This window comes from Uloborus diversus, unplaced genomic scaffold (assembly GCF_026930045.1).
Source record: "Uloborus diversus isolate 005 unplaced genomic scaffold, Udiv.v.3.1 scaffold_875, whole genome shotgun sequence".
NCBI lineage: Eukaryota > Metazoa > Arthropoda > Arachnida > Araneae > Uloboridae > Uloborus > Uloborus diversus.
Window position 1 is genome coordinate 35,482 of NW_026559094.1, and position 27,926 is coordinate 63,407.

The 27,926-nt window shown below is 31.8% G+C and overlaps 1 long non-coding RNA gene across 2 annotated transcripts; it reads left to right on the top strand.

Moving 5' to 3' along the window:
* Nucleotides 1–1,369: 1,369 nt before the first annotated feature.
* On the top strand, nt 1,370–5,569 carry LOC129233986 (uncharacterized). 2 transcript variants are annotated; one of them, XR_008581511.1, is made up of 3 exons: nt 1,370–1,491; nt 3,013–3,116; nt 5,443–5,569. It is a non-coding gene; the product is annotated as an uncharacterized LOC129233986 (long non-coding RNA). The 2 variants fall into 2 exon arrangements; XR_008581509.1 differs by having other exon boundaries at nt 5,388–5,537.
* The last annotated feature ends 22,357 nt before the right edge of the window (nt 5,570–27,926 follow it).

Sequence of the window (27,926 nt, forward strand, 5' to 3'; positions counted from 1 at the left end):
GGAATTGTGCAGAATCGCCTGTAAGCCAGGGCTAAGGCAGAACTACAAGCAATATACCAGAAAGTATGGTTATCATATCCAGAGATTAGTTTCGCACTCATCAGTCTAGATTAGTGAATAACATAGCTGGGGGCATACATCATCTCATTGAAGCTCAGAGTGGCATTAGACTGATGAGTTATAAGAAGAACGAAACTGCAGCCTCTGGATGTGATATCTGGGCTGTTTGTTACATAGCACAAGGCTGTTCCAGGTATGCATTGAGCTTAAGAATTTGGGCATCCTTGAGCTAAAATTTTGGAGGGCTTAAATTGTACTCGGATTTGCCCCCCAGGTGCTCTGCCCTAAAAAATTTTTTAGGAGTTGAATCACATAACAGCATTTGAAATTGAATTATCATGTCTACAAATTGATTCTCTATTTCGTAATAGAGTTTGTTTTAAAAAGATCCCCTCCCCCCATACGCACGACTATGCCTTTTTTTTTTTTTTCAAAAATATCTTTAAAAATTATGATATTAATTCAAATACTATATACTTATTGAGCATTGGAAAAAAGAAGAAAATATGACCCGTATGTTTCAAATATATAAACTAAAAAAAGCATTTACAGTACATTATCCCAATAGTAAGAATCACGGATAAAAAAAGAAACTTACATTCATTGTTATTCATCTTCTTGCAATATGTAAACACTTAATATTCCAGCAGAGAAAAATCAAGAAACGCACTTTAAGTCAACGAAACTAGACGAATAAGTACGAGACAAACGTTCAAAAATTAACTTGCTCCTAGAAAAAACAGATAGCACAAAATAGAATTTAACCGCTTGCTAGCACACAAGACACTGCAACGAGGGATTTAAATTTTTTTTCACTCGCAATATTCACACTACAGCGTATTTTATACCTTCACATGTCACATAAATTCCGCCAAAACAGAAAACCGTTCCAAGCCTCTCATTGGTTTAAAAGACTGGAGTAAAATTAAGACAATCAAATACAGAAATACAATGACTGAAAGTTTGGTAGCAATTCTGTATTGCTACAAGAGGGCGCCCAATTCGTGACGTTATGGTTGCCAAAACATTTTCTGCTGGTTACACTTAATAAAAGAGAAATGAGAATGTTTTAAACGAGTTTTAGAATCATATATTTCACTGTATTTAATTTTATAAAATTTCGTTAGGTTTTTTTTTTTTCGCAAACTTACGTTCGACAACCTCTACCGGTAGCTACCAGTTGGTTGATCACGCATAAATCCACATCCTAGAGCTTTCGCGAAGGGCTTTTCCCTGATTGGCTACCATGCTGGCGTGACGTCTACCGTTTAACCGGAAATGAAGTGTATGCGTGTGACGTCACTCCCTTACATGCCAGCTCTACTTTACCATGTTAATCCTACGAGAATGCTGAGTGAGGTATAATATTTGGGAAATTAGGAAAGGTTTTATCTACTTCTTCGGTTTCAAAAGCACTTATTTCAATACCAGGTAAGTCGAAGCATCAAATGCAATCAGTCTTATGTTCATTTTAAATACAGATTTTATTTGAGAGATAGATAAAGTTTTGTTTACGTTCGCATAGTGAACCATTGAGCCACCATTCTGCAAGTGGTGTTATTATATAGTCGTACATTTTCCTTCCATCGAAAACTACTTGAATTGATGAAACTATTTTCATATTAGATGAGTAAAAGTCACCAAAAAATCCGTATTTCATGAAATTTATTGGTTTTTTCTTCGATTTTTCAGAATAACATAAATGTTTGTTTACATTCGTTGAGGTGAAGTGTTGTTGTTAATTTTGCCTCTTGTTAAAAAAATTCTGCTTATTTCAACTCAGTTATGAAGCTTTTTATGACATTTTATAGTCTGTTAAAGCATTTTATGCAAGGCGTATATCATAAAATTTTGTTTATAATCACTGAATGAACCACCCTTTTCTACGTTGTGTTGCTACTATTTTAAACTCTAAACAAATGCGTTACACATTTTTCTCTCATTAAAAACAAGTTACATTGAGATTAAATGAGTTAAAGTCACCAAATAAGCGGCATTTCTTTAATTTTATGTGTTTTTTTTTCCTTTTTTTTGAAAATAAAATGAATGCTTGTTTACAATTCGTCGCACCGATAGCATACGTTATATCGTTTGACGATTCTGTTTATTCTGCAAATATTAATTTCTTCCTAGAACTTATTAGCCTTAATTTTCTGCAGGTTTTTCTTGGATTACTAACCATTTGCATAGGTAAAAGATTTAAACTAAAGTTACAAAATACATATATGTATTTCATACATTTCATATACCGTTTTTTGTTCTTCAGATTTAGACGTTTGTCCACATTTGCTGAACCTATATCCACCTATAATGTCATTTGTTATGTAGTGTTGGTGTTATTTTCTGCTTTTATTAATTTTTTCTTAAAATTTTTTTCATAGCTTTACATTTAAAAAAATTTTGTCTAAATGTCTAAAGCATTTCAAACAGAACATTTTGAGCTGTGATGCAAAGATTTTCTAGACATAGTTTAAACTTTAAAACTATGTCGTCAAAAGCAACAAATTTTTGTAAAAAATATTTTTCTTCAAGAAAGTTATATGATGGTGACAATACCCAAAGGAGGCAAGGTAAGAGAAAGGGCAAATCTGCATCTTGCATCAGAAAACAATGGAATTCCAAGGTAGTCTAGGAAAAGTTTTGGTCTTTAAGCTGTTCTACACTGTGACTTTTACTATCAAAATTCCAAGTATTTTGTTTAGGTGTGTAATACCTTCAGTGCTTGCTTTTAGCCGACACTCATTTTTCAATATCATTCAAACATGATTTCTAAGAATATATGCTGAAAATTGCTTAATTGAAATGTGTTATTTACTTATAAATCTGATGATTTTTGAATATTTTGATGAGAACATTTTATCTGCTTAGTTGTGTTTATGTATATTTATACATATATTATATATACATGTATGTTATGTGTTTATCTTTTGATATATTCCTTTTTTCTTTTAGAACCCTGAATTTTTTTGTTCACGTTTTGCAATCACTTCAGTGGGCGTGATGGCTCAGATTCTCAAAAGATGAGAAGCAGGAGAAAATTGGACCAGAAATATAAGGTATAATTCAGTTTTGTTATGTTAATATTTATGCATAATCATTTAAATAATTTTAGACAGTAAGAATTAAAAATATATTTAGTTAGTCTGTTGGATCATTCAAGAACCTGACATATTTATTACCTTTTACATACATTACTACTAAGTAATCATAAATATGTATCCTGCACGAGAACTATCACGTGAGGAAACCGAAAAAATAACTTCATTCAAAAAATTGAAATACTGTCAGCCACGTTTAATGGGATAACAAATAAAAACCTCCCAGAACAAAAATATTTCCCCATTAACACAATGTTAACCATCCCCACTTAATCAAATAATTTCCCGGGACAATCAAATAATATTCATCGGTTTTCGCAAAGATTCTTGCTGAGAAATTTTTTGAATAAATTAGAAATGAATAAGTAAGAATTGTTGATACAAAAAAAAAATTATATATATATATTTCGCCATCAACGGGTGAGAAAAAACTTTTTTCCCCATCCAAAAACATTCTCTGTTCTATCTAATTTCTTTTGTTGACCACACAATAAATAGCGCATTCAGTAATTAAATTAAATAATACTAAGAAATATACACATTTCAGACGAAAGTAAAAAGTGATGAATATCAAATGGAATGCAGACTATTAACACATTAAATTTTGTTGTAATGATTACAGAGCTACATTTGTTCTTTAAAAATTACACCCTGTCCTAGGTACGCTTGCCATGCCACAGCTTCATTCCTTTTTTAATGAAAGAATTAATTTAAATGACTTAACGAATGTCTATCATAAAGACACAAATTATTTCATGGTAAACTGTCATTCATATTTTATGTAAATTTTATTTAGAAAACATCAGATTAGTCATAACTATTGTTCTGCTAAACTTTTGCATATTTTATGTTAAAGATAATTTTTTTTTAAATATAAATGTTTTGTCACCACATTATTACTTCAGCTTTAATTATTTCTTTTTTACTTCACCTTTTTTTATTTATTTTTCTGTGATGGGATTATTAATGTTCTATACTACAGTCTGCCTACTTATTGTTTAATGCAGTAGAGAAAACAGTTTTTCTCACAGAATGGAGTGTCAAACCTCTGTTTTAAACCTTTCATACTCAAAAAGGATTTGTGTGCAGCATTTTTTCCTAGGTCATCCAGTGTTCATACTCTATTTAGATGAAAAAATTACATGACTTGTTCATGACCTTGTTATATGAAGAGAATAGCACTATTTAATCTCAAATTTGTTAATTTTTGGAAATGAGCATTAGCAAAACGTCTACATGAATGCCACAGCCTCATAGAAGCACTTACTCATAATGGAAAAATTATAATTGTACACTTAAAAAACCAGACTATTCTTATTTGTCTTCATCATATAAATTTAAGTGAAGTACAAATGCAGTGAAACAAGTATGATGCTTAAATGTCTGATGTTTTTTTGTAAACTGGCAGAATGATAATGAATGAGACAAAGATTGAATGAGTCATCACTAAGTTCCAATAAATTTGCCTCAAAAGTTGCCTTAGTGTCAACAGTACATTTAATCATCCACATAACTTGATAGTATTTTGGTTCTTTATAGTAAAGCCACATAGTTTAGTTTTTTATGTTTCTAAACCAAATCTTTTTTTGAAAAAAAATTCAGTAATGAATCAATCTTCTGATTCAAAAGTATACTTGTTTTGTTTACTTATTTGAACATTTTCAAATGCATATTGATTAATAAGTTCAGAAATTTCAAAACATGTTTGATTCCTGACATTGAACGTAGCAGTGGGTAGCATGGATTATTTTGAGGGCCATATGTTGGGCACTACTGTTTTAGAGTATAAGAATTCCTCTTTTACTGTATTCTATTGCCTGACTAAAGATCTTTATTTTCTAAAACCTTCAACAAATTAAGATAAACTCTGATAAATTTAATAATAAAGTTCTTACGAGTGATGGAGTCGAACTCGGATGCAATTAAATCACTTTTTTTGAGTGGGCGTGGCAAAACTAAGAACGAGAAATTTCGCTACTACGGAATATGAATCATAAGAGGTGTTGAAAATGAGTGAATTCAAAATAAGTGATGCCCAAGCAGTAAAATCACATCGCAAAAAAAAGGCAAGCGGCTGCGATATAAGTGAATGCAATGAGATTTCAAAGTTCAGATTTGATTTAGGGATAAATTGAATTTTCCACTTTTAATAGCTTTTGTGTGCTATTCTGTTAAATTACTTAAGATTTCTAATGCTGCTTTAGTTAATATTACTTTCTCTTTGTCTAGGACATTTTTCCATGACTTTTCCAGGTCTGAAAAAAATTCGTTAATTCTTTTTCAGTGAATTTCCAGGGTTTCCAAGACTCGAACTATGGTCATCAAAACTGGAGTGTCTGGAGTCATTAGCCTAGCAATACGTTTTTCTTATGAACTGATATTTGCTCACAGCTTAAGGTGTTTGTATTGATTGTTGGATTGGTACATATTATGAATGTATGTAAAAAAAAATTAAAAGTTATGCAAAAAAAATATCTAACATTCAAAAGAATAAATCTTTTTAAAAGTATATATTTGTCTTGCTTTTCTTTTTAATGGGTATTTAATTCAAGAAATGTCAGAGAAATAACAAATATTCATTTCCTGGAAATGTAGTTATTCTTAAAGTGGATTATTTAAGCATAAGTTTTTCGGCAGAAACTTTTAAAAAACAAAACTAAATGGGATGAACTTAAAAAAAAATTTCTTCAGTACTGTTTAATTAATTTTTAAATGTGTTGATTTAATATTTTTTTATTATCATGAATGTTTACACAATTTGAGTAATTTAATGCAATGCAGCAGATGGGGATACAGTGAAACCTGTGTAAGTTGACCACTCGCGGTGCAGTACTTTGGCGGTCAACTTAGACAGGTGGTCAACTTACAAGTTTAACTGTACATTGTTAATGTAGGAAGAATAAAGGGAATATTTCCCCAAATAGTTTACCAGCTTCCAATATAGTTAAGTTTTCAGCATAGGCTTCTCGTGCAGGAGGGAAAACTGCTCCCTTACTTCAAAAGATAAATATTAATGATAGATTGAAAAGTGATTTTTACAGGCTGGATTAATTTATTTCATGAAAACAAAATTTACAAATAAATAGACTTTTCTCATATTTCATAAGAATAGAACTTTTTAATTGGAAATGGGCAGTTTACAATGGTTATCCAATGTAATTTTTCATGCTATGTTCCATATATATATAGAGGCCTTTTAACCAGTAATGTTAAAAACTAATAATGTAAGCCAAATTTAAAAATACACATTCAGCTTTGGAGGCACCGAAGCCTCCTCACTTCTTTTGACCTTTGTAGTGCACCAGGTGCCTAGTGATTTTCTGGAATCCCTTAAAAGATGACAAAGACTTATAAATTTGCATTGCGGTAAGCCGCTGCATTTATTGCAGTTTTTTTTTTTTTGTGTGTCAACATTCTGTGTTCTGCCAGATGTCATCGATAAGCTCACTTCTTTTACATTGAAGAAAAGGGCTCCTCATAACCATAAAACTGCAATACATCAAATGTAGCTGCGTATTATTCTGAACTCGGGTGTGACAAATCAAACCATTTAACAATGCCATCTGTAAAAGGAACGAATATATTCATTTATAGGAAGAAATATGGGAAACAAAAAAGACAAGGTTTATTTTCTGTTAATAAATCTAACTACATACATATCAAGTAACTTGAAGAAAAAAATCATAGTATGGAACTAAGATTTTAGAAATTTAAAACCATGGTGATGCAGTTGTTGTGAATGATACAGATAAAAATCAGCTGTTTTTTAAATGTAACAAATAACGAATGCTACTGATTCCAAAGATATTTTGAGAATTCGGAATCTGTACCTAAAATTTTTATCTGAAAAGTTTTGCCAATCTTCCAAAAAAGGTAACAGTAGGGATATTTAAACTATTTCACTATTTTCATTCAAGAAAATTTGAAAAAAAAAAATAATAATAATAATAATAATAATTATATCATAAAGTGCATTTTAAAAATATAAATAAAAAATATGTGTTGTAATGTACACAGTCAATTCTCAAACCCACTGACCTGAAATTTGCAATTGAGGCAGTGAGAAGCAAAGGGATGCAGGTGCCAAAATTAAATTAGAGATAACTGGGACAAAAGGTAGGTGAACCTCTCCTCTGTTTTGGGGCAAAAGATAGTAGCAGGGGGGTGGAGAAAGGACACCTGTTGGCTTGAGCCTGAAGGGGGCCCAAGATTTTTTTTTAAAATGAGGGGGAAAATATGTGTAGAGCCGTAGGCGTAAACAATTTGGAGGGGGCTTGTAAAAGGTTAATGAAAGCCTATGATGGCAACTTCAAACATTTTTTACTGAAAACTTGAAAGTGTCCATTTACATCCCTTTGCTTCTCAGTTTCAACAGTCTAAAATTTGCACAATATTTCAGATCAAAACAATGAAATTTACACTAAAATATAGGGTTGGAATTTGAAATATAGCCAATATTTAAAATTAATGATAAAAAGTTAAATGTTTAAAAAATGGAATAAATTTGTGTATTGAAGTTAAATTCCAAACACTGTTTTAATAAGTCTATCATAATTATTTCATGCTAGAATTTATACTGATTGTCGGAGAGATTTCACTACAAAGCTTTCTTTCTGGTGGTTTTTAAAATGTAAGACATTCTCTTACAATTTCATTTCATACATAAAGCAGTTACTTTCAGTTAAGTATTTTTGATTGAAAAAGGGGGTAAAATCAATATGTGAGGAAATAAAATAAGTACAAGGGCAGTTCTCAAAAGGTGGGAACAAAAAAGTTAACTTTGAGCAATTTCAAAAATTTTCGAATTTGATATCAATTTTGCTTTTATTCTATAGTATGCATACCTAGAACACAATATATGAACATGAAAAGACAGCAGGTATTTGTAAAAATTGTTAATTAGCAAATTAAATTAGCAATCTGTAGGTAACAGATTTTGGACATTGTTGTCCTGTAGGTAACGGATTTTGGACATCATCATAATGTAAGTTTCACCATTTTTGACAACTGTTAATCTGATTTTTAACTTTTCCAATGAAAATTTTATTTACTACTTTTTGAATTTTGCAATTAATGATAAAGAGAATAGTAATGAAGTACTTGAATGGCTATACATACTGCTCTTTACATATAATAAAGTTTTGGAATGATTTTGAAGAAGTTGATGAAAGGTAGAAAAAAGCTTCATGGAAATAATTATACAAACTTGTAGTTTGATTTTTTGGGACAAATAAGGAATAAAAATAGAGACAAATAAATACGACATATATATTTTTAAAGGAAAAATAAACAAAATATGCTTTAAGAAAGAATGTAAAAAGTGACATCAGTTTTAATAATGAATATATTTTCTAATGTCATAAGAATTAAAACGATGTCTAAAAAAAATTATTGAAAAAAGAAATTCGTATTTCTATTTGGAGATCGTTTGAATTATGTTTCCAAAAGAAAGAAGAGAAAAAAAAATTCTAAAATAATAAAAGCGGCGGGAAAAAAAAAAATTTTGCTAGTGCAGGTGATAAAGTCGCCAAAACTGGTGCAGCTGACGATTAACTACATTTGTCAAACTGGAATCCCCCTCTGGTAACCTTTAGCTTATCGTATAGTGTGTTGTCGCCAACGGAGGTTTGCTTGGCGATTTTCGCGCAAAATGGCTTTCGTTCGATCATAAACAGCCATGTTTCTACTGTAATTTATGTATTGTTCAATGTGTAACGTATTAATTATGCAAAATACCTATGGATTAAAGAAGATAACATCATAATAATCTTTTTTATTGATGTTAGAAGACAGTGTATTATAAAAAAATTATAAATAAACGGACAGAATTATCGGCGTCAAGATCGTAACGCCATTTGGACATCTCACATGTATGTTTAAGAAAAATTATTTTTCTTCTAAGATACTGCATAAAAGCTTATGAAAACACTTTTAAACAATTAAAAACCGATTCTGAGGATCGATAAATACCTTTAAAACGAAAACATCATATACATAGTTCTCAAATAATAGCATTGTAAAGATCGTAAGTTTTGGACATACATCAAATTTCAAACTTACTTTTTTCTAAAATCGTTTACAAAGTAAATAATCTGTCTTTACTTTTGTTATTTGTGTAAAATATTAACAAAAAATTATTCAGTGTAAGATTCATGCCTTTAATTATTTTTTGAAACGTATGGAAATAATTTTAAAAAAAATTTTTTTAATGGTACATTTGCTCAGTTAACGTTTTGGTATGTCCAAAATTGTGCCATTTAGCAAAGAAAATATTTTTTAAGGGCATTTAAAGAGCTTTTTTTCCATAATTTATGTCAATTCTTGTCTCTATACAGCATTATAATTTACCTCAAAAATTTTAGAGTTAATTAAAATGAAAGTTATTTGGTGTTGAAGCTTCAAAGTTGAAGTCTGTGTTTGCTCCCACCTTTTGAGAACTACCCACAAGTTCTAGAACACTGAATAATAAAAAATACATACACATAACATTATAGGTTTAATTTCTTTCGACCTAGGCTAATTTGTTTTCTTTAAAAATACTTCAGAAAATGACAGAAGTAAAATTAAATGATCATTATGAGCTGTAAATAATTGAAAATAAATTAAAAATGCTGCAACAGAGAACTAATTGTAAAATTATTGTAACGAAAGCTTTTCTAAAGTTGGAAAAAAATTCAGAACTTTTCCATGAATTCAACTTCAGAAAATTTGTACACGAAACATTGAATAACAATTTGTAAATCTGCACTGTGATATTTTGTGACATATTAAAAACTTGTAAACGGTATGAAAATGAGGTACATTTTTAAATGTCTGGCTAGTGCCACCACTCACAAAAACCAATTGACACAATGTTTTAAGTTTTAATAACTGTAATTAATTTTTGACAGTTATGTTGTTAAATGTTGAATATAGAATAGAAAATCATAAATATTTACATATAATCAGATATGAAACAAAAATCCAAAATTATTCAATGAATGCTAATAGCAATGTTTAGAAATCCTTAGAAAAAGTAACTAGTCCGTAAACAAAATGACTGGTCGACTAAACACCAAATGTAGTTAAACTTGAAATGTGTTCCTACATCAGATTGTAGCTAACAAATTTAAAGGGTGAACTTAAAAAGGGCTCATGAAAAACACATTTAATACATTCCAGAAATTCAAAAATTCATTTTTAATATTTTGAAGCAAAAAATTACAAAACAAAACAGAACTTTACACTTAAACTTGTTTTTGTGCGGTCTTTTTTGTACAATTTAGCAGTAGTTTTTGTTGCAAAAACGTTTTACAGCTACTCATGAAGTTGCAAACAATTATTTTATTAGAATTGTTTTCATGCAATCAACATTCACTACACAAAAACATGTTTGAGTGTACTGAATTTAATGTTTACTAGTGGTTTTAAAAAACAAATGATTCCAAAGAAAATACCATTGAGTTTCTGGAACCAAATTAGCAACTTTGGACCCCCATTGCATCTGAACTTGGGCCTATGCAAACAAATCACTCTATCTGGGCTCATAACTAAGGCGAATTCCCTAAAATCCAGAATTTGTCCAGATCCATGACCCTCAAAGAAGTGGCGTTTGGTACAAAGATAGTTTTTCTGTGAAAAACAAACATTGGTAATGTTAAACAGTAAGTTATCACCTCAAAGTCAGAAATACATGCAATACACTGACAAACTAGTTATTACGCACATCGAGTGCAGTTTTGTCCTTGTTATTAACTCATCAGTCTGGAATAGTGAATATCCAAGCTGGAGACATATGTCATCTCATTGAATCTGAGAGGGCCAAAAAACTGTTTACTACTAGTTTGCTGGAATTCTCAGGATTGATGGATATGCTAATTTTGCTTTAGCAGAAATTAATGGAGGAAAAAATGGAAAGTTATTACATAATCCAAAAAGTTTAACAAAAATTGAAAATTTATAATTAAACCCCACCTATATAAACCAGATAACCCCCACATCAACACCGGATAACCACCCCAACAGTACCATATGACCAGCCGGATATCCTGCAAAAATCTGCCGGATATCCTATCCCGAGAGGATCGGCCGGATTGGATATCGCCGGATATCGGAGAGTAGAAAAATGAGTCGGATAGCTATTAGGTATCCGGTGCATCCCTAACTGCAACCATTTTACTTAAATTTTGATTTTTCGTAAAATCTTCAAAATGTAGTTATGATTGGCTTAATTAAAAATTCATCTGAGAAAAAATTACCTAAATTTAATCAAATGAAATTATTGCAAATTTAAAAATAAAACATTAAAGCTGTAAATAATATGAAATTTCTGAATTACGGATGATCATCAAATACTATTGTTAGGCAAGCCTAACCCGACAGCATCGCAATGCTATGATTAGGTAGGCTTCACAATGCTGCCAGGATAGGTTTGCTCCGACTTTAGTCTCACGGACTTCAACTCTATTCCATGGTGGCCGGACCAGGGACCAAGACCCCTAATTAAGACATAGGGGGGGGGGGGGCTAGGTCGTCTTTGCTCCTCTGGAGTCAATCCTTACAATTTTAACAATTAGCCAAAATAGTTAAGGGCTTTTGGGTGTCCTAGGCAACAGCCTAGTTTGCCACTTCGGTAATCAGGGCTTAGGTTCGACACAGTTTTCACTGGCGTTGGACCAGCGGACAACCAGTGATTTCTAATGCTGCTCATGGGGGAAAATATTATTAGCATATGTGCCAACTTTTGGAAACGGGTATCAGTAACACTTTTATGTGAACATCTTCCATCTAATTAAAAGTTTTCTTAAATTAAATTAAGAGGAGGTAATCTAGAACTGAGGTTTTTAACCTTTCTGAATCCATGTACTGCTCTTGCGTATCATTAACTATGGGTAGCTCCAACAACAACTTTTCCTTTATTGATATTTATTAAACGTCTCAATTTAAAATTTTACATGCTATGAGCATGAACAAGTCACACATATGATTTTTGAGCCCAGGCTTTAACTTTGTTCAAGAGGTAGTGGAATTAATGTCTAAAAAATACTATAAAATCACAGCAGAAAATAAGGTGATAAATGAAATAACACAGGACAGGCAGATATCGGTTCAACAAATGCAAACACTTGTCTTACTCTCAAAAACAAAAGAAGTACATAGAATGAATGAAATGCAGTTCACTTTGTTGACTCTGACTGACTGATTACCAATGCAAATGGATTTTAATGTAAGGTAAACCTGCTGTACTTAGTGAAAATTGATGCGTCACAACACCGAATATGGTATTTCAGTGAACATATACAATAGCTTGCATTTGTTATTTAAACTTACTTTGAACCATAAGAATAAAATTAAAGACGAATAAATTCCAGAAAGAATTTAATATCAGTAGAATAAACGGTACCAGCAAACGTTATAACGTAGAAGGATGTTATCTATACTACAAACATAAACAAACATTATCTCGTTTAAAAAATAAAAAACATTAAAATTAGGGAAAAAGGTATACTTAATCTCAAAGTGAATAGCTTTTTTAAGTGAAAAATGTGTAATGAATTTGTTTCACGAGAGAAATAGTAACAACACAACGTGGAACAGGGTGGTTCAATCTGTGATTATAAACAAAATTTTATAATATACGCATTGCATATGCTTTAACATACTATGAAATGCCATGAAAAGCTTCATAACTAAGTTGAAATATGCAGAATTTTTTTAAAAAAAGAGGCAGAATTAACACCAACACTACACCTTAACGAATGTAAACAAACATTTGTATTGTTCTGAAAAACCAAAAAAAAAAAAACCCATAAATTTCGTGAAATACGGATTTTTTGGTGACTTTTACTCATCTAATATCGAAATAGTTTCATTAATTCAAATAGTGAATAACAGTAACAATACATGCAATGTGGCTCAATGATACACTACGCGAACGTAAACAAAACTTTATCTAATTCTCCAATAAAATCTGTACCTAAAATGAACATAACACTGAATGCATTTGATACTTCAACTAACCTGGTATTGAAATAAGTGCTTTTTAAACCGCATAAATGGATTAAACCTTTTCAAATTCCACACATATAGACCTCACTTTCCTCTTCGTAGAGATAACATTTAAAACAGAATGTCCGCAGCCCGGAAGTGACATTTTCGGTTATATGTTAAACGTCACTGGATGACTTCACCAGCGGATAGCCAATCAGGGAAAAGCAGTTCGCGAAAGCTCTAGGATGTGGATTTATGCGTTGAGCATACGACAGCGTTGACGTCAGTGGTCCAACAAACTATAGGGGGCACTGCAGTCACCGTCTAATGGCGGATGAAAAAGGTAAAACAAACGTACGCCGTAACGTACAAAATGCTAATAAGCTAGTAATTTTTGTTTGTATGCTTGACTTCTTGTTTTTTCTTTTTAAATTAATGTTTAAAGTCTTGTGGATATTCTGGTCTACCTAGAAAAAAAATGAGAATTCAAGAATTATTACTAAACGTTAGAAATGAATGCAAATTTCGTAGTTCGTAGTTCTAAGCAGCCATTTCCCCGGTGTTGAATTCCATATTTATCAATTATTGATGGAACTACATTTTCATTGTGACCATTAAGAACACTATAAATATTTCATGCAACAAAAACTTTAAAGTAAGATAAAACAACGTTAGACGAAGCACAAATTTGCAAATTACAGCAGACACGTGTTTCGGCGTTACAGGGAACGCCTTTTTGAATGCAGAAAATAATGAGCTTATGTTTACCTGTGTTATCAAAAGAGGAAGATGATACTTCTTTAGTCTAGTTTGGCTAGCGCTATTTGTTTTACATTCGTAGCTGAGTTATTTCTCAAACTGCTGAATCATTTAATTTTTTTTCTGCTTTGTATATTTCTAATTTCTGTATTATGATTTAATTCTGTCATGCATCATCAATAAAATTCTCATGGATGCATGGTGGTAGTTGTCTTTTTAATTGATCTTCCATTATTTCTTTAAACTTATCGAATTCTGTTAATCTTTCTACCATCTTAATCCACACATGATATATTCGATGATATATTCGAGAAAATATTTTGCAAACTGTCCATTCCAACTATAAATGCTGCTGTAAAATGAGGTTAGTTAAATTATTTTTGAATTAGTCGGAGATAAAAGTCATTAGTCTTCTGCTAATAATGTCATTAGATCCTTCTTTCGAGCTTAAGGTTTAAAAAAAAACCATATTCTTACAAATTCCCACAAAACAATAAAATATTTAAAAAATTACCTGGTATAACTTTATCCTCTTTCAAAAAAAAAAAAAAAATGCACCGAATAGACAAGCATATTTGTTGATAATTTCATGCAATGCGTTAATAAATACTCATAACAAACTGCCTATGTTTACCAACAGACACGTGGAACGCAATGTTTTACCTTTTTCTTTAATTTTATAAATCACCGCAAGGTAGCGTATTCGAGAGCTGGGTTACGGAATTAGGAGCGAGGGTTCTGAAACAGTTAACTGAATCTGAAACACCCTGTATTGTATACTACTAAAGTCCAACACTTCTGTTGCTATTTTTTAGCTGTTGTTACATTTCAGGGTTCATACACTTTAGTTAAAAAAAATTCCCCGACTTTTCCAGGTTTTCCAGGATGTTTTTTAGAAAATTCCAGGTTACTTGCTTCATTAAAAATTGAAGTTTAAATAGCAATTTTTTTTTTTAATAAAATTGTTTAAAGTTTCAATACCGAAGAACTGACAATTCGCAACTCTAACGAACTATAGGGGGCACTGAAGTCACTGTCTAATGGCGGACTTAAAAACTCAAACAAACGCACATGGTAACGAAGAAAATGCTAAAAGTGTTGTGATTTTTGATCGTACGTATGATTTTTTCGCTTTATTCTTTTTAAATTAATTTTCAAAGTCTTGTGGATATTCTGGCCCACGTAGAAAGAAATGAGAATTTAAGAAGCATTACCAAACGTCAAAGATTAATGCAAACTACGTAGTTCGTAGTTCTAAGCAGCTATTTCCACGATGTTGAATTCGATATTTATCAATTCTTGATAAAACTAAATAATAATTGTGGCCTGACAAGAATAACAATTAATGCTAGAAAATTCAATATGACATTACAAATTGTTATCGAAAGAAGATGATACTTCTTTGCCTTGCTTGGCTAGCGCTTATTTGTCTTGCATTTGTAGTTGAGTTATTTCTCTCGAATTCCCGAATCGGTAATTTAAAAATTTTCTGTTTCGATTTTTCTAATTTCTGAGTTACGATTTAATTGTGTCATGTTATGCAAATCATCAACAAAATTCTCACGGATATATGGTGGTAGTTTTCTTTTCAGTTGATTGACCATTATTTCTTTTCACTTATCGAATTCTGTAATCTTACTACCTTTTTATTCCACTCATGATAAAAATTAAAAATGGTTTAACTAAAAACGCGAAATCTCGCCAAGGCTACTTTGCTCGCACTATAACCCTAAACAAATTTGGCGAAACCTTTCAGCTGAGAATAAAAGGAATAAAGTAAATTCTTTCTCGGTTATTCATTTTGTTCTACGATAATATATTCAAGAAAATATTTTGCATACTGTCCATTCCAACTATGCTGCTGTAAAATATGGTAAGTTTAATTAATTTAAGATTAAACCCCCCCCCCCCCCCCCCCCCCCCCCCCCCATATTCTTAAAAATTCATGCAAAACAATAAAAATTTACCTTGTATAACGTTATCCAAGTTTGTTAATCCAGAATTTTCGCTTTCACCAATTATGAAGGAAATAATGAAAACTAACATTATTTTGAGAAGCTCGAGAATACTACTAAGGGACGAATTAATTTCTGTAGCTGAAAGCAAACTAAGACACATCGATTGCGTTAATAAGTACTCAGAACATACTGCCTGTGTTTACGTCAACAGACAAACGTGGAACGCAACGTGGCAATGTTTTAGTTTTATTTGCAGTTTTGTAAATCATCGCAAGGTAGCGTATTCGAGCGCTGGAGTTCCGAATATCCATGGAGTACTAAGCTCATTTGGAAAAACTCTGATGTATTAATTGGCTGTCGTTTCCGAACACGGCCTGTTACCCAGTTTTTGCTAGAATAGTAAAGACACTATTATATAGACTTAAGGTAGGATAAGGCCATTATCTTACTACTATTATATATGCGAAAGTTTGTCTGTATGAATGTATGGATGTTTGTTACTCTTTCACGCAAAAACTATACTGAACGGATTTTGATGAAACTTTACAATATTATAGCTTATGCATCAGAATAACATATAGGGTAGTTTTTGTCCCGTTATGGTGGGGCAAAACTTCCTTAGGGGGGCAATATAACACAATTTTCGTATAAATTCTCTAATATGGGGATGAAAAAATACTTGCACATATTTACATTATAGTCCATCGAAAGCTCTGATTTTTCTGCTGAAGATGGCACCTGTTCGAAATTTCTAAGTAGAATAAAAAACGAGTTATGAGCTTTTTTATTCCATGTTCGAAGGCGTTCCTCAACTCAATACAGTATTTAGTGTATCAACTCAACTCCCTGTGTCGATAGTGACAATTGTTGTATTATTGATTATCTTTGCTTTTAGTGACTGTTCAAGGCTTTTCTCAAGTCAAATCTTGAAGCAAGATTTTTGCACAAGATTGGCAAATAATACATGGATTTGGCTGATTATTTTCCATTTTGATGCAACTTTGAGGCAGTTAATGCGTTTTTTTTTTTTTTTTTTTTTGAGCAATCAGGATTGCTTATTGTTCTCATTTGACTGTTTTTGGCGTTACGCTGTTTTTTCCCACCGCCACCCTCCGCACCATCACCGTGGACCGACTGGCTCCTCACGATGCTGCTCCTATAGCGAAAGCCGTCTCCAGGTTTCATCCATGTCCTACACACACGCGCATACATACACAACTACACACACACACAAACACATACACACACACACAAACACATACACACACACACACAAACACATACACACACATACACACATACAAACACTTACACACACGCATACATACTGACACCCACACATACACACACACACACATACACAACTACCCACACATTTTCATGCATGCACACAGACACAAACACATATGCCTACACACACATGCACATACCCCCCCCCCCCACACACATTCATACACACACATACACATAACCCGTACACACAAACACACACGACTACATACACTTACTCGTGATTGCGAAAAACATAATTTGAATTCAAGATGTGAAAATTCAAATTAATTTTTTTTTAATTTATTTGTGTTGACTGAGTATTTAATCGATCAGTAGGAATCTAGCCAAACTTTTTTGTGGAATCATTTCAATAGCTAAGGCATTTGACAATTTTTACAGCTGTCGCTGTTTGTGAAGCTAAAGAGAGTACGCAATACTGTTTCTCGGTTTTCACCATGTAACCAAATATCGCCATTTCTTTAACATTTCTTTCTTTAAATTTGTTAACACGTAAAATTATTCGCCAACTAAATCAAGAAATTCCATAAACAGCACAAAAACTTCCATTAATCTGTCTTTGCGCACAATTTCAAACAGTTGCCAAATTTTTACTATTTATTGGAAACATTTCGGATAGAAACATTATATAATCACCAGAAGTATCTCAGTATTTGGCGACACTATTTCTTCGATGAAAATTAGTTAACGCACAGTTTTACAAAGTAGGGAGGGGGAGTCTCATTTAAGGTATCCCAATACGGTTAATGCAAATTTAATAACATTTTAAATTGCAGTAAGGGATTACGGGTGGCTACGTTTTATAAAAGTTTGTACTGCAATAGCAATGTGCAGAAAGTTTTAAACTGTTCGAAAATAAATAAATAAATAAATCTTTTTGAACAAGTGACGTTTAATTTCATATTTTGGAAATTCCCCAAATTTGTATATGTTTAAGCATCGTTTTTTCGTTTCTAAAAGAGTACTATTTTGTTCTTCATACTTATTGCCATTTTACTTTTATGGGTTAGGAAGGAGCTCTATTTTTAATCACGTCAAAGCGGTGTGTTTTGTGTTATTTCAGTTACAGCAGAGAACGAATAAAAGTAGCGATTGTTTCTCATAATTATTACAGACCCAGGCAACGCCGGGTATTTTTGCTACGACAATTATCTGGTAACTAAATAAAATTATGAAATAGAGTCGGCTCCTCTACCCCCAGCTACCGTCGAACAAAGATTTATTTTTCGCCAGGAATGGCCAAATACATGCAAAAATTTTCTTTATAGCATCTTCTGTTCGGAATTAAAAATAATCTTAATATATAACTAGTATGTTGTGGCCATCACGAAACTTTCTTCTATATTTTTCTTTTTTTTTTTTTTCCTGATCCCTCCCCATGCTTGACGAGGAAGCAATATTCCCAACAAAAACAAAATTACACATGCAAAAACTTGACTAACATCCCAATGTCTGAATTATTGCAAAAGCAAAGCAAATAGCGAAAATTGAAAGTTATTTTAAAAGCCTTGCTTGAATTAATTACAAATATTTTATTTGTTAACAAACATAAGATGGCAACAGTTAAAAATTTTAAATCATTGAGATAATATTTCCGATCATTTCCATACAATTAAAATCACGAGAAATACGCAGACGACAATCTATTATGATTTATCTTTCTTATTGTTGCATTAATAAAGCTATTTTTATTCAAAAAAAAATCAACACCTCTTGGAGCGATTGGCGTCAAAATTGAACCAAAGCCTGTTTACGTATGGATTCACATATATTCCAAATTTCAACCAGAACGTAGCATTACTTCTTGAGATAGGGCACTCACAATGGAAAAAAAGAACGGGCGATTGCGCTACCCCCTTTTTAGCTGTTGACACCAAAATAAAATCAGCTCTTATACCCACTAAGGACTACTTGCGATAAATTTTTCTTTCATTCTGTTTATTATTTCTTGAGATACAGCAGTCACAATTGACGACAAAAAACGTTCTATAGCTCACCCCCGTTTGAGTTATTGACACCAAAATTGAATCAGCATCTGTTCCTGTTAATGGCAACATATGGACCAAATTTTGTCTGATTCCGCCAGTTACTTTCTGGGGAATAGCAAGCACGCGTAACTCAAAAAACGTCCCATTGCTCCACCCCCCTTGGAGGAATTCGCGCCAAAAACCAATGGGCACAAGTTCACATAGGGGCACATATGTGTACCAAATTTCGTTCGATTTCATGCGGAAGTTTTTTCTGTAGAGCGGCCACAAAAAACTGGTCACACACACACACACGTGACACACACACACACACACAGACAGACAGACATTTTCCAAAAATAGTCGAAATGGACTCAGCACACCTCAAAACGTTCGAATCCGTCAAAATTCGAAATTCGAAAATTTGCACGAATCCAATACTTTCTTCTATGTATTAGATATAGAAGAAAGTAAAAATCAATGTCCTGAGATAACATATATATATATATATATATACATATATATATATATATATATATATATCAACGCACAGCAAGAGATCTCAGATTAATCAAGAGATCTCAGTCCCAACTGATGGATTAGCAATCTTCTCTGACTCAAAAGCGGCCTTAGAAGCAATCAAAAACGGAGCAACCAACATCACCTCTGCCATAAATGCCCTACTCGAAGACTTGCACGGCAATGGAAAATCCTGCATGCTGCAATGGATACCGGCACACGTGAATATTGAAGGGAATGAGTGTGCGGTTTCCCTAGCAAAAGAAGGCAGAAACATTGGCAAACCTTGCACCGCCATCACGCTAGCAGACTCAAATGCTGTCGCAAAACATAGACTTCTGCCACATACCTTTAAGAAGCCCCTCATCACCGACTTTGATTGCCCCAGAATCCTAACATCTACAATTGCAAGATTAAGAACAAACCACTATAAAGGGATGAAAATTCTTCCCGACAAAACGAGAACTTATATCCCCTGCAAGAACTGCACCCAACTGACTCCGGATCACATTCTTGAGTGCCCGGCCCTTATCCCACATGTTCTGCAGCTGGGTATGGTGCCACTGGCTTCAGGACTTCGAGAGGTCCTCTACAGCACAGATGCGTTGCAGCTAGCGGGCGCGGTCTTGAAGACACACGGAGCCATTTAATTGTCCATGGACACGACAAAAAAAAAAAAAAAATAACGCACAGCCGAAGCCGCTGAAGCTTCAGACTTGAAATTTGGCAGGCATGTCCGCATGATTACAAAAGTAACCACTAAGAAAGGATTTTTCGAAATCTCAATTCGCAACTCCAACGAACTATAGGGGGCACTGCAGTCACTGTTTAATGGCGGAATTGAAAACTAAAACAAGCGCATGTGGTAGCGAAGAAAATGCTAAAAGTGTTGTGATTTTTGTTCGTATGTATGATTTTTTCGCTTTATTCGTTTGAAAAGATTTTTCAAAGTCTTGTGGATATTCTGACCCATATAGAAAGAGATTAGAAACCAAAAAGTATTACGAAAGTAAACAATTAATGTAGAACACACAGTAAGTTGTTCTGAAGCAGCCATTTTCACGATGTTGAATTCGGAATTCATAAATTTTTGGTTCGCTTCGAACGGCATTTTCATTTTGTACCGTTTTTTCTATACATTAGTACATATTAAGTTCAGTTTCGTGACATTTCCAGCATTTGTTGACATTTTTGTCACATAGTGCACATACGTGGCAGACCATAGACTAATAATAAGAGTAGACCGAGCTATGGCAACCCTTTTGCTGCTCATAAACCAAACCATGTGACTGGTGGATATCCTAGCAACAACGGGCGTTAATCGTAGCAGACGATCAACACCAGCGCGAAATAAAATAAATAGAATTTATGGAACACGGAAGAATGATCTTTTATGGAGTCCGATTTGTAAATTTGTTATTCTAAGTTGTAAATATTTTGTTAATATAGTGAGTTTTTCGTTTAGATAGTATTGCGCATTTTCTTTAGTCAATTTCAATAACTCTCTAAGCAATAAAAGATGCAAGCGACCAAGAAGAATCAGCAAACGGTAAGATTTTTACCTACAGTTTCAATTTAAAATACCGATTAGTACATTTTTGCGTTAACGCAAAACGTTTACGCCATTTCGTTCACGCCAACGCTGACAGCTCCAAATGAAATAAAAGTTACCGAAAACTGATCAAAAACTATTACTAATGTCAAAATAATGCATAACTAAAAGAAAAACAGTTCAATCTCTGCACCTGGAAGTTTTTTTTAATGAAAACACATTATCTTAAAATACATATCGAGTGCCAAACTATAGATAATGCTGCCATCTAGCAACCATGCTGCCAAAGTCTTCGCCAAGCCCTTCCACTAGTCACATGATACATCTATGAACCAATTTTCTTCATCAGCAAGAATGAGAAAGCTCGGTCTACTCTTATTATTAGTCTATGTGGCAGACTGTCAAGAGTAACGTTTAACACTAGATAATTTATTTCTATGACTATATGATTGGATATCCAAAGAAATCATGCATTTAATTCATTCGTCATGGAAATAATTTACCTGATATGCGAAATCTTGTCAAGATACATTATTCTTTCACATAATTTTAAAACCATAACACTATAAACAGATTTTTGGCGAACTTTTATTTTTTATTGTTCAAATTCTTAACGTTCTTTCTGGATTTTTCAATCTGTTCTGCGATAAATATTTTCAAGAAAATTTATTTGCATACTGTCTATTTCAGTAGGATACTGTAGTAACAAATTTTATTTAAATCATTTATGTGGAATTAGGTTAAAGAAAAGTGTCCAGTCAATGTTGTTAAGTTCGTTTTTTTTTCATCGAATTGAAAAACTGATATTTATTCAAATTCACTCAGAACAAAATAAATAAAATGTGTACTCACAGTTTATATATGGTGGTAGTTTTCTTTTCAGTTGATTGACCATTATTTCTTTTTACTTATCGAATTCTGTAATCTTACTATCATTTTATTCCACTCATGATAAAAATTAAAAATGGTTTAACTAAAAACGCGAAAACTCGCCAAGGCTACTTTGCTTGCACAATACTAAAACTACTATAACCCTAAACAAATTTGGCGAAACCTTTCAGCTGAGAATAAAAGGAATAAAGTAAATTCTTTCTCGGTTATTCATTTTGTTCTACGATAATATATTCAAGAAAATATTTTGCATACTGTCCATTCCAACTAAATGCTGCTGTAAAATATGATTAGTTAAATTAATTTAAGATTAAAAAAAACTCATATTCTTACAAATTCATACAAAACAATAAAAATTTTTACCTGGTATAACGTTATCCAATTTTGTTAATCCAGAGTTTTCTTGTTTACGCTTCCACCATTTAATACTTTTTTGAAAGAAACAAGAAAAACTAACATTATTTTGAGAAGCTCGAGAATACTACTAAGGGACGAATTAATTTCTGTAGCTGAAAGCAAACTAAGACACATCGATTGCGTTAATAAATACTCAGAACAAACTGCCTGTGTTTACGTCAACAGACGCACGTGATGCGCAACGTGGCAATGTTTTAGGTGCAGACGCAGTTTTATAAATCACCGCAAGGTAGCGTATTCGAGCGCTGGAGTTCCGAATTCTCCCCTCAGATTTAAAAAAAAAACTTGGATATATTTTTTTCTTTCAAAATTTTAAGTTCTTTTTTAACACTTTGTTCAAAATCGTTTTAATTTGTTTACTACATGTTAAAACAGAGTACTTTCAACTTATTTTAGCATTTCTTTGATGTCGCGTTTCATGCGTAATATTAAACCCTGTTCGCACTGACAAGTTAACATCCAACATGAGACAAGTCCAAGCAACGCTGAAGTTCGAGCTATCCTCTATACCAGTCAACACTAGAGTCCCTATATGAAAACGTAGTTTTCAGAGTTGCGACAACAGCTACGCTCGGAAAGCGCTACCGGTTACAGGGGGAAAATAGGGTTGCCGCCGAGCTGCAAGATTGGCTCCTTGTTCGCTTTCGAGTTTCATTTTAAAAAATAGTCGCAAACGGGAGAGGAAAGAGTGGCTGAAACGGGTTCTGAAGGATGTAAGCACGCGGATTCGAAAATGCATGCTGTTCAATAAGTGAAACGCTCGATTTTGATTCAAACATTAAAAAAAGACAAAATGGCCCTGTGTTAGCAGAATTAAGAGCAGATTTTTCTAAAATCTTATTTTCTTTAATACGATCAATTTTAAACTAATCAAAAGATTTCGAGACAACGAAAATTATATAATAATTTTAATTGATTCAAAAGGAATGAAAGAATAAAGACTGATTAAGAAAATGAAAATAAATAAATAAGCAACAAATAACGAACATAAAAAAATTGCTTGTTTTTGCTACATTAAATTAAGCTTTATAAAGATTTTTGAACATAGAAATATTTCTTATATTGATATCAAAAGCATTACTTATTTTTTTTCTAAAAAAGGAAAAACATACAATTTTCTGATTTAAATGGAACAAAGTTTAGCATTAGCTTAAAAATTCCGAAAGGAAATATATGCCTGGGATGCCCACATACGGGGGGGGGGGGGGGGAGTACTGTTAGGGGTGTGGCACCCATGTATATGCAAAGGAAAGTTTGAAAGAGTAATACTAGAAATATGTAGAAGCTTAAAACAAGGTATCCTATCCAGGCCAAGATCTATACATTTTAGGCCTCCTGCAACAAAATCTGTATAGCGTATATTTGTAACGTTAAAGAAGTCTTAGTGCTAGGTTTTTTCAATTTTTTTCTTTAATATCAGAGGCCATTGAACCCCTTAAGACGTGGGGCACCCCACACTGCGGGGATCCAATCTCGCCCCAACCCACTCCAAAAAAAAAAAAAGAGATTAAGAACCTCTGAATATTTTAATGGTTTAGTGGGTACACAGTTAATAGATTAATTTGTATAAAGTTGAAAACTAAAATTATATTAATCAGAGGTCATTTTTATTTGAAACTAGATGCAGATAGAAATATTCAGAAATAAATTGGGAAGTAAAGGGGGGGGGGGTGTATTTTGACACATTATATTTTTTCAACATTCTTATATGCATAAGAAACAGATGTCTCCATTATTTTATATTTATTTCTTGAAAGTACACTATCTATTATTTAAAATTTTCAACAACATTTTTATACCAAAACAATACTAGAATGAAAGGTAGTTAGATAGTAGACATTTTTTTAATGAAACAAAATTAAAACAATTCAGAGCACCAAAAAAGGATTTGTACTTATTTTGAATTTTTATGACAAAGCAAAAACTAAAAATTGAAAACAATTTAGCATGAGGAAAACTCATTTATTTCATGCTAAGTTTTCAGATCAATAGCATGATCTTATTGTTGTAATCTTGTTGTTGTTGTAAACAACACATATCTCTGTTGTTCAATTTACTTTTTGGTGTTATTGTATCTATAAATTTTATTTAAAACACAAAATTTTCAGCATTTTCATCCAAAAAAGAAAACATTAGTTTAATTAAAAACTTCAGTCACTAATGGGCTAATCTTCAAAAAGTGCAACTTTGCTGTCACATGCCTTTTACAATAAAAACTAAGTGATAATTTATTATTTTTTAATTTCAGCAAAAATATATCCATATAAATCTGCCGACAGTTTTTTTTTTTTTTTTGTAATAATTTTTTTTTTTGGTTAGCAGCATGTGAATTCTCACCTCCATGTGTTAGAATTTAATTGATTCAAAATAAATAAAGAGATAAAAAAAGGTAAGAAAATGAAAATAAATAAATGAACGGAAAGGCAAACGTTGTAAAGAGTTTTAAATCTAAAAATATATCCTGTAACCATCTAAAAAGCTATATCACTAATTAAAATGGTTTTCTATTTTAAAAAAATGCTAATTAAAATTGTATGTTTAAGTTTACCCTGTACAATTTTCTGATTTAAATGAGATTAAGTTAAACATTAAATTAAAAATTTGAAAGATAAATATGCAAAAGAAAATTTGAAAGTTCAAAACTAGAAATAGGTAGATGGTCAAAACAAGGTAACCCCCCTCCCCCCCAAAAAAAAGAAAGAATACCAAGAACCTCTAAATATTTTAGTGGTTCAGTAGGCACTCTTGGTTAAAATATTAATTTGAATAAAGTTGAATATTATTACTTTAATTTGATGTAGATAGAAATATTCAGAAATAAATTGAGGAGTTGAGGGGGTGTAATTTTAAACATTACTTATTTTCAACTCATATGAATAAGAAACAAATGTATCTATTGGTATTTATTTATTTCTCTGCATCATACATCTATTACTTAAATTTTGAACAATATTTTCACATCAAAACAATATTACAAAGAAAAAATCATTCACAGCAAAAGTAGAGGACTAGTACTTATTTTCTATTTTCGTGGAAAAGCAATGTTTACATTTAATTTTGACAGATATTTTAAATACAACTTAGCATGAAGAAAACTCATTAATTCCATACTAAGTCTTCAGGTCATTACCACATAAAAATTACAACCAAAGTCTCTAATGTTCAATTTATTTTTTGGTGTTGTTACATCTGTAAACTTTATTTCAAACACAGAATTTCCAACATTTTTACACGAGGAAAAAACGAGGAAACAAAGACATTTTTCTCAACTAGGCAATCAAACTCAAACTCAGGGTACCGAAACAGGATTTGTAGTTTTTATAGATTTTGGGACAAACTATTATTATTAATAACTGCTTAAGTAACAAAATAGGCAAAGATTAATCTTTATGTTTTCTGAAATGCAACGTAATGTCAAAATATTTAGATGTTCAAAATGTAGTTATTATTACCAAATTTTTAAAAATTCCTTACTCCAAAGTATCATTTCCTAAAATTAATAATTATGGACAAAACATTAGTTTAATCAAAATTTTCAGTCACTTATAAACATAAAGAAAATAAATTTTGTTATATACTTTATTCCCATTTACTCAATCAGGGAGTTTCGATTAGACAGGGCAAAATATACTGATGCTTGTAATTTATTTTCTCTTATACTATTCGTGAAGTGAATTTTTATGAAAAAAAGCTCCCTTGATTGAAATAAATTGAATTTTTTGTTCAGATTTTTTCATATAGATTGTTATTCCATTCACTACTCCATATCATGGATGGATGAACACGACGTATGTTCTAATACACTGAAAAATGCTTCCAGAACTCAGTCAGAAACAGAACAGGTGCATTGACAGTCAGAAGTGGACTATGATAACAGTTGCTACCAATCCCTTCCAAAATTGGAGCTATTTGCAGTTATTCAAATTCTGTCCTGTAGTTTAAGTGGGGAGAAAAATCTCTTTTTGAGAGGGGAGGGGGTGTTTTGGATAATTACAGGAACAGAATAAGCAGAAATGAACTGTTCATTTAATGCTGAAATAAGGTATAACAATAAACAAACCTAAATACATGTTTCATAATTTTATGTATACCTAAATTTTTTAGCCTTGCCTTAAATACCAAAAAATTTATTATAAATCTGAATTGAAAACAATATTTTTACATGACAAACAAGAATAAACCTAAAGAAAGCACTTGATTTACAAAACAAATTCAAAACTCTAAATTTAGAGAATCAAAACAGAATTCCAGCAAAATTTCTGTTGCAAAAGTATTGTTTGTTTAACCTCTTTACATTTCAATATTATTATACAAATGAATGATAATAAATTTGACAATAAGCGTAACAAATCAGAAATACAGCATTGTCTGTATGAAGATCAAAATTTCATTTAATTACACTATTTAGCATTTAAACACAAAATTTTCGTTGGTTTGTATGTCGTTGTTGAAAGTCCAAAGACCATTTCGGCAACAAATTTCCTGAAGTTTTCAACATAACAAACATGAATGGCATATTATACATGGAAATTTATTATTATTTTTTAAACAACTTCATTAAAATTAGTTTTAATAAAGCTGTCAAGCTAAGAAAACATCGAAAATGATTTCTGGACATCCTTGTAAACTTAATACTGGAGATCATTCTATTATACAATTTTTTAAGCAAAAAGTACAATATTATCATGAGTTTTCTAGAACATCTGCATCAGGGCTACAATTCAATTAGTAGTTGAGCTTTCTTTAAGTTGCAGAATATCTGGAAGAAACTTCAAAAACATTAAGGGCGAATAAATTTAAAAGCTGAAGTAAAACTCTTCAAATGTGCTAAATCATCAATACGGCTGATGTTTTGAATTGGCAGGAATGTTTTTTAAAGTAGTTCATAAAATTATAAATGGAAAATAAATAAACATACTTTAATTGAAATAGAGCTGTATTTCAACTACTTTGCATTAAGTGTGTTGTAAAGTTTAATTTCAAATAACAGGGTGTTCTAAAAACACATGAAAAAGTAAAACACATATTACAGGGAATATTTTAATTCATCAATCTCTTTTGACTAGCATAGATTGTGTTTTTCATTCATTTATGTACATAATATTATGTACATATTTTTTAGTGTGCATCATCTTTGCTCTTAAGAAGAGAAATCATCAGTTTATGATGACTAAAATAAGTAATGATTGTTCGTGATTCCAAATTTTATAGGAACCGTGAGAAAACTTTCTTGTTTTTTCTGCATTTCACTTAGGAATATCCACAGCAAAATTGTAGGGGTAGGTGGGGTATGTTGGACAGTGGGGCATGTTGTTCGAGTCCCAATTATTTTAATAATATTAATATTTTTTATTTTATTTTCTGACCAACAAATAGCTCCTATGGTCCTACAAATCCTATCACGAAATCACATGGCACAGTTATATTGAACAAATTTTTTTCCAGA